The sequence below is a fragment of the Geospiza fortis genome, unplaced genomic scaffold, assembly GCF_000277835.1.
Source record: "Geospiza fortis unplaced genomic scaffold, GeoFor_1.0 scaffold140, whole genome shotgun sequence".
In the NCBI taxonomy this organism is placed as follows: Eukaryota; Metazoa; Chordata; class Aves; order Passeriformes; family Thraupidae; genus Geospiza; species Geospiza fortis.
Genome location: NW_005054459.1, coordinates 143571 through 152569, shown reverse-complemented (window position 1 = coordinate 152569; position 8999 = coordinate 143571).

Below are 8999 nucleotides of genomic sequence, written 5' to 3'. Positions count from 1 at the left end.
AAATTCAGACTTTAAATGATGCAGAGAAGCTTTTGGGTATGGCATTATTTAGTATTAACCACCCCACAATTAGCACCCTTGTTTAACATCCTTAAAGATGACCCTGAGTTAACCTCACTAAGGAAATTGACACTAGAAGCAAAAACCGCACTGGAAACAGTAGAGTGGGCCATAACAAGCAGACAGGTCTACTGGATATGTCCTTAAGTTTGTGTTAGTGTTTGTTGTTATTGTTGATCTACATCTCACAGGTATCATTGGTCAATGGGACACTCAGTGGTCCGATCCTCTACACATTTTAGAATGGGTCTTTTAACCTTACCAACCTATAAGGACATCACCTTCTGTCTTTGAATTGATTGCATAATTAATCATCAAATGTCATTGTCTCGATTTGGAAAGACAGGTGTTTGCTGAGAAAGGCAGGAGGCTCTCTTGAAATGGGGAATGCAAACCCTCCCTACCCCTCCAATTACTATAAATTTTAAATTAAGGGGATCTCAGGCAAAAAAATATGGGAGCAGGAAATAACAGTTCTTTAGAAGGGAAGAAAGTAAAAGGATAAAATAAACAATGCATTGTGACAGTGTTCACTGGGGTTTTCAGGTGAGGGAAGAGACGAGAATGTTGACTCCATGTTCAGAAGGCTTGATTTATTATTTTATGAAATATATATATTACATTATAACTATACTAAAAAGAAATAGAAGGAAAAGGTTTCCTCAGAAGCTAGCTAAGCTAAGAATAGAATAGAAAGGAATGATAACAAAGGTAGCTGGCTCGGACCAGCTCTGCCGTGGCTGGTCACTGAACCAAAACATCCACACGAGACCAATCACGGATCCACCTGTTGCATTCCACAGCAGCAGATAATTATTGTTTACATTTTTTCTCTGAGGCCTGAGCTCCTCAGAAGTGAAAAAATCCTAAGAAAGGATTTTTAGTGAAAAGGATGTCTGCAACAATGCAGTACACTAGAATAACACTGAGAGAGTCAGAACTCAACCTGACACTCTGTTGGTCAGGGTGCTGGTAGCAGTCTAATTGGAAATGTGGCTGCAGTCCTCCTGAAGTGTCATGTGTGGTTCTGCTGAAGCAGGGATCCTGTAGAAAAAGGGTGTAGTCTTCTCCTGAAGATCCAGTGGAAGAAGAGGCAGCTGCTATTCCTCTGGAAAATCCAGTGGAGAAGCCATGCTGGTATTCTAGAATCCCCAGATTGTATCTGGGTAGCAACGCTTGGCTCTTCTTTCTCGGCAGAGCAACTCACAATGGGATGCTATAGTTCTTTTCAGTCATGCAGTGACATGCAGCCTGTTATCAGCAGATGTCCCCTCCCAAGGGAGGAGTGATTGTGGAAGAGATAAGGAAAACTGCCACTTCACAAAAGACAACTGCCATACAGATGGTAATAGAATACATCTTGCCTTGCAATCTGAGACAGCTGTAAAAGATGTTTACAGTAAAAGATCCTGCAAAAATCATAGTATTTGTTCAATAGGAATATTTTGAATGGTGTTTTGCAAATAGCACAACACTACAGCTTCACAAAATTTCGCAGTACAAATCACCTACCACTTACCCAGTTATAAACTGCTGCAGTTAAGATGACCTGGCACATCAGAGCCACAAAAATATGAAGCATTAGTTGATACTGGTACACAGTGTACCCTCATGCCATCAGGACATGTGGGGGCAGAACCTGTTTCCACCACAGCAATTGACCCTGTTGGAAGCCGAGGTGACTCTGACTGGGAAGGAGTGGCAGAAACATCCCATTGTGACCAGCCAGAGACCCTGTGTATTCTGGGCATAGACTTCCTCCGAAACAGCTATTACAAAGACCCAAAGGGACTCAGGTGGGCTTTTGGAATGGCTGCTGTAGAGCCAGAGGCCATTAAGCAATTGAACACCTTGCCTGAACCAGCAGAAAACCCATCTGCAGTAGGACTCCTGAAGGTGGAAGAGCAACGAGTACCAATTGCCACCTCAACTGTGCACTGCTGGCAGTGTCAGAGGAACCAAGATTCCACGATCCCCATCTGTTGTAGCAGGTCCACAACTAGCCTCTGTGGGCAACCTGCACTCCCAGAGCCTGGAGCACGCTTGCTTAAACTGCTGATGAATGAGGAGAGAGATGGGTCTTTGTGTGGCACTCCAAACACGGTTTATTGTGATGAAGAGGGTCCAGGGACAGAGATGAAATGGGGCTGAGGACACAGGGTTTTATATGGGAGGCAAAGGGGCAGAGCATTGCAGTAAGCCAGGACCTATATAGGACAAGAGAGGGGAGAACATTCTAGGGAGACTATATATAAGGAAAAAATGACAGTTGAGCTGGAGATAACAACAAAACCTGCTGCATCAACATGAGCCTGCAAATACCCATGGGTGAGACCGTTGCATTCAGAGGGGTGTCTCTCTTTGACCTTGGTCATCTTTGCCCTGAGGTATTACAGTACCAATGCTAGGCCCCTGGGCCTCCACACCCATCCACAAAATGATCCATGAGCTGGAGAGCCAAGGGGTCAGCAAATTCACCTTTCAACAGTCCCATTTGGCCTGTGCGCAAGTCTGACAGAGAATGGAGATTGACTGTGGACTATCGTGGCTTGAATGAAGTGACTCCACCACTGAGCACTCCTGTGTCAGACATGCTGGAACTCCAGTACGAGTTGGAGTCCAAGGCAGCAAAGTGATCCACCGCTACTGACATTGCTAATGCGTTTTTCTCCATTCCTCTGGCAGCAGAATGCAGGCCTCAGTTTGCTTTCACCTGGAGGGGCATGCAGTGCACCTGGAACTGACTGCCCCAGGGGTGGAAGCGCAGCCCCACCATCTGCCATGGACTGATCTAGACTGCACTAAAAAAGACTGCTCCAGAACACTTACAGTATATCGGTGACATCATTGTGTGGGGGAACATGGCAATGGAAGTATTTGAAAAAGGAGAGAGGATCATCCAGATTCTGCTGGAAGCTGGCTTTGCCATCAAAAAGAGCAAAGTCAAAGGACCTGCCTGAGAGATCCAGTTCCTGGGAGCAAAGTGGCAAGATGGGCATCAGATTCCCACTGAGGTCATCAATAAAATCACCATGATGTCTCCACCTACCAACAAGAAGGAAACACAAGTTTCCTAGGCGCCACAGGATTTTGGAGAATGCACATTCCTGAGTACAGCCAGATTGTGAGCCCTTTTTACCTGGTCACCCACAAGAAGAACAATTTCCACTGGGCCCCTGAACAGCAACAAGCCTTTGACCAGACCAAGCACATTGCTCATGTGGTAGCCCTTGGCCCAGTCAGGACAGGACCAAAGGTGAAGAATGTGCTTTACTCTGCAGCCCGGAACATTGGCTTGTCCTGGAGCCTTTGGCAGAAGGTGCCTGGGGAGACTCGAGGCCAACCACTGGGATTCTGGAGCCAAAGTTAGAGAGGATCCAAAGCTACAGTCCCACAGAGAAGGAAATCTTGGCCATCTATGAAGAAGTTCAAGCCGTCTCGGATGTGACTAGCACAGAAGAACAACTCTCCTGGCACCCCAACTACCGATGCTGGGGTGGATGTTTAAAGCAAAGGGTCCCTCTACCCACCATGCCACCAATGCCACATGGAGCAAATGGACTACCCTCATCACACAGTGTGACCATATTAGAAACCCGAATCACCCTGGGATTTTGGAAATAACTGCAAACTGGCCAGAAGGTGAAAACTTTGGTCTCACTGACAAAGACAAGCAGGAACAAGCGATAAGGGCTGAAGAAGCTCCACTGTACAACCAACTACCAGCAGAAGAAACACACAACGCTCTTTTCACTGCTAGTTCCTGTCGCATTGTAGGGATGAACCAGAAGTGGAAAGCAGCCGTATGGAGCCCCACACGACAGGTCGCAGAAGCTACTGAAGGAGAAGGTGGATCAAGTCAACTTGCTGAACTTAAGACTGTTCAGTAGACTCTGGATATTGCTTAAAGAGAGAAGTGGTCAAAACTGTACGGATTCATGGATGGTAACCAGTGCTCTGTGGGGTTGGCTGGAAAGGTGGAAAAAGGCTAACTGGCAGCATAGGGAAAAACCAATCTGGGCTGCTGATGAGTGGAAAGACATTGCCTCTTGGGTAAAGAAGCTACCTGTGAAAGTCCATCATGTAGAGGCCCATGTTCCCAAGAGTCTGGTTAATGAGGAGCACCAAAACAAGAGGCAGGTAGATTAGGCTGCAAAGATAGAAGTGTCAAAGACAGACTTCGACTGGCAACACAAGGGACAGTTGTTCCTAGATCAATGGGTCCATGATGCCTCAGGTCATCAGGGTAGAGATGCCACCTGTAAGCGGGCATGAGACAGAGGAGTGGATCTAACCATGGACAGTATTTCTTAGGTTATACATGACTGTGAGATATCTGCTATGATCAAGCAAGCCAAGCGGTTAAAACCCCTATGGTATGGTGGGTGGTGGTCCAAATATAAGTACCAGGGGAGCCTGGCAGATTGACTACATCACACTGCCTCAAACTTGCCAAGGCAAGTGCTACATGCTGATGATGGTGGAAGCCACCACTGGATGGTTGGAAACCTACCCTGTGCCTCACACTATTGCTCAGAACACCATTGTGGGCCTTGAAAAACAAGTCCTTTGGACGTGTAATATATGTTATTAAATAATTCATGCTTAAGGGGAGAATGTATACAATAAAAATTGTAAAATCCAATGAGCCTCTGACCATGAGCAGCCCAGACACAGACTACATTGGAATTACAAAACTCCTGGAGGCAGCAGGAGAACAATGCTAGGTTTACTAATGAAAGAACGTGGCCAGCATGGAGATGGGCTTCCTTCGGAGCCATCAGGGAACACCCAAGGGTGATCATTGCTTGGTAGATACCATCAATCAAGATAATCAAAGTCGCTAAGGAACATACATCTGAATATGCGACTTCCCCTGACATGATCAGCGCCTGCCACTACTTGGGAAACAGCAATTGTCCAGCCCTGCACAGTGAAAGAAACCTTCATACATATGTGGGGTTACAAAAGAAATCGGGGCACTTCTGCCTCAGGCATAAAAACTGTATAAAATAGCCTCATTGGAAATGGCATTCGTGAACAGAGGGAGAACCAATGCAATAGAGGTCAGATCTAGGTTCACCTAGCACTGATCTCAGGCTTGACACTGTCTCTTTGGCTGTGGTTTTTGAGGACAGTATTTTGGTCGTGAAAATAAAATCTTTCACATTTATTAATTTGGATTTCTGGCTGATCATTTATAACAGAGGCATGGCACCCCTGAGAGGATTGAGTCCAACAGTGGGACTCATTTCAAGAGTAGCCTTATAAATACCTGGGCTAGAGAACATGACATTGAGAGGGTGTACCATATTCCTTATCATGCATCGGCAGCTGGGAAAGTCGAATGGTGCAATGGCCTGCCTAAAACCACCTTGAAGGCACTGTGTGAGGGGACTTTCAAGAACTGGGAGATTAATATAGCAAAGGCCACATGGTTTGTGCACACTTGAGGTTCCACTAACTGAGTAGACCCTGCCCAACCTGAGCCCTTGCAAACAACAGATGGAGATAAGCTTCCAGTGGTACATAGGAGAGGTATGCTGGGAAAAACTCTTTGGATTAATTCTGCCTCCAGCAAAGACAATCCCATCCGTGGGGTTGTCTTCATTCAGGGACCAGGTTGCACCTGGTGGGTGATGCAAAAGTCCTTGTATCTGTATCTGCATGTATATATATATATATATATATATTTAAGCTAGTGCACATATGTATATAATTTAAAGGTTTTAATTGGATGCAATGTTGGTATGGGGAAAAATTTGGGGTGGATAATGTTGGGGGTTGGGATTTCTTTCTTTCCTGTTCTTTCCTTATTACTTGTGGATTTTTTTCCCATTGAGTTGCTAAGAAGCACTGATGACTGGGTGCTTGAGACAGCAGGGAGGGGGAACTCCTCTGGTTTTTGGGAGTTTCTCTGGTGGTGGGGGAGGCGGTGGGGGGACACGACACAGAGATACCGATAGAGGCAGGAAAAAGAGGGGCCTGGGGAGTTGGGGATGCTTTCACTCTCTCTCTGGGCCTCGGAGGAGGATGGTAGGACCTGAGGCTTGGAGAAAGTAATTCACTGCCACCACTACAACCAAGCTGAGAGCTGCCTTTCTTCTACTGCTGGGACCCGCATCCCCCTGCCCAGAAGGGCTGTGCCGCAGTTTCCAGCTATCGCTGCAAAGTTTCTGGTATATCTCATCCACTGCCCCAGGATTTCGGCTCACCCCTGCCATTCCAGCTTGCTGCTTCCAAGAGTCCTGTTGGGGCACTGGGATCAACTGCCCCAGGGGTTTTTGAACCAAAGCCTCTCTTCCACCCGTCCTCATCCTCGTCTCAGACAAAGCTGTCATTGCCACGTGCTATCTGAGTCAGTGCTGCAGCTATGTGGGGATCACCGCACCTGCCCTGTCCACTGGGAGCCACCAGCACCCCTGTTGTGACTGTAACTGCATCAAAGGGGAAAGTACCTGCAGTCAGGACAGCTGTCACTGGGTTCCTGGTTCTGTTTATTATTAATACTGTAATTGTTGTCTGTCAGATTATTCACAGCTTTTTTACAGAGATGGGGCAATTGAGAAGAGCTTTAAAAGATTCTATTCCATTATCAGTCTCGATGAAGGGTGAAACATAAGAGATGTAAAACTCAATGCCATTCTATCAGAAGCCAACCTATTTCCTGGTTACAATACCTTATAAATGTTTTTCAGCCTATAAGCTGTTGCCACACAATACTGCTAATACTTCTAACACCAATCACCAGTATTTTTACCCCATGTGGTCCTGCTACAATGCATCTTTCACAGTTCAAATTCTCTAAAATATCTGGTCTTTTTGCAAGGCCATATTTTGAAACGTTGAAACTTGTTTCTAGTTCAATCTCTCTCTCAACAATGTAATATCTATTCCATGGCCTTCCTAAGTCAGTACCTTATCTCAGAGTTTGCATACAGATGTGCAAGACTGTGTGAGCTTTCTGTCAGGTTTCAAATTACAAATCCATTTCTCACAGTTGTTTTGTCTGCCTTGTATACATACTAGTAAAGAACTGTTATTCCTATTCCCACATCTTTGCCTGTGAGCCCCTTCATTTCAAATTTATGATAATTTGGAGGGAATTTACATTCTCCATTCCAAGGGAGGCTCCTGCCTTCCTTAGCAGACACTTGTCTTTCAAACAAAGACATCCTCCTTTTTAGGGGAGCCAGAATTGTCTCTGTCCTCCTCCTACTTGGGGGAACCAAGGCATCCCTGTCCTCCTTACTTTTGGGGGGATAGTGGGTGGTCCCCATTCTCCTTACCTTTGGGGAGGTCTGTGGGTGGTCTCTGTCCTCCTTGTTCCAGGGAAGTCTCCATCTTCCTTATCTTTGGGGGAAACATAATGGTCCTTGTCCTCCTCTGCTATGGCGGGTTCGGGGGAGCTTTCATTCTGCTCCCCTAATGGGGGGGATCAGGGTGGTTCTCATCCCTCTCCCCTTTGGGGGGAGATGGGGTGGTCTCTGACCTCTTTCACTATGGGGAGACTAGAGAGTCTCTGCTGTCCTTCTATTTAGAAGAGCTGGGGTTGTCACTGTCCTCTTGTCTGGGGAGCCCAGGGTTTCTCCATCCTCCTTACCTTTTGGGGGGACTGGGTGGTCACCATTCTGCTTACCTTTGGGTGGAGGGTGGGCGTGGTCTCCATCCTCCTTGCCCAGGGGAAAGGCCATGGGGAGGTCTCCATTGTCTTCCCCTTTAGGGGCCTGGTGTGGCCTCCATGCTCCTCCCCTTTGGCAGGGTTGGGACGTCCCTGTCTTCTTTACCTTTGGGGGGACCATTAGTCTCTATTCTGCTTAACTTGTGGGGGGCTGGGGGGGTGGTCTCCTTCACCCTCCTGCTTTAGGGGGAAGCTCAGGAGTCTCCTTCCTCCTCCCATTTAAGGGAGGCCGAGGGTCCCCATTCTCCTTACCTTTGGTGCGGGCCAGGGGCAGTCTCCAACCACCTCACTCCGTGGAATATCCTCGGAGGAGGTCTGCATCCTGCTAACCTTTGGGGGAACCACAGACATGTTAAAACTCCACCGTGGAGGGCCTGAGGGTCTCTGTCCTTTTCCCCTTTAAGGACTGACCCCGGGGGGTCTCCATCCTCCTCTGATATGGGGGGTAAAGGGGGCTGTCTGTCCTCCTCCCATCTGTGAGGGCATGGGGGTATCTGTGTCCACTCCCTGGGTGTTTCTCTCTATCTTGCTTGGGTGTCTCTGTTGTTTTTGCTCTGGGCAGTCCCGGCCTTGTCCATTCTTTTCACCATTGAGGAGGGTGGTCTCTGTCCCTCTTGGTTCACTCGGTGCGGCCGCTGGTGTCCAGCCTGAGCACCCATTACCAGGGACTGGGCAAGTCTTAGGGATGGGAGAGGTGCCAGGAGTGGGGGTGGGATCAGGGACAGGGTGGGGGAGAGGGGTCAATATTTTGGGCTTTGTTAGGGCGGGACTGGGGCTAAGAGGAGGCTGGGGGCAGGGCTGAGGGTGGCGTTAGACCTAGGACTGAGGTCAGGGCTAAGTGTTGGATTGGGGTGAGGGCTGGGGCTGGGATTATTTGATACAAAAAAAAGTTGCAAAATTATTTCTTTCTGTCCCATTCATTTTCAGTTAGTTCCAGTTCTGTTTTCAGAGTGCCACTTTTCAGCTGATTGTATTTGTGTTCTCCTTTCTCTTTTGCCTTTCTTTGCCTGCTCTGTTTCTCTCACAGTCTCTCTTGACCCAGGGTAGCTCCCACCAAAGACCCTCACCTGATTTAATTCCCAGTCTATGAGCTAAAACAACCATGGGTGAAGTTATGAAGGCTGGCAGTGAAATGTCATTATAAGATCTTGTTCCACTTGAATTTCGGACACTTCTTAAGAGCTTTGCCTTCAAGGGCAGAAACATTCTTTCCCTGCTGGGAACTGGAATGCCAGACCCTTGGAGTGTGTGCCATGGA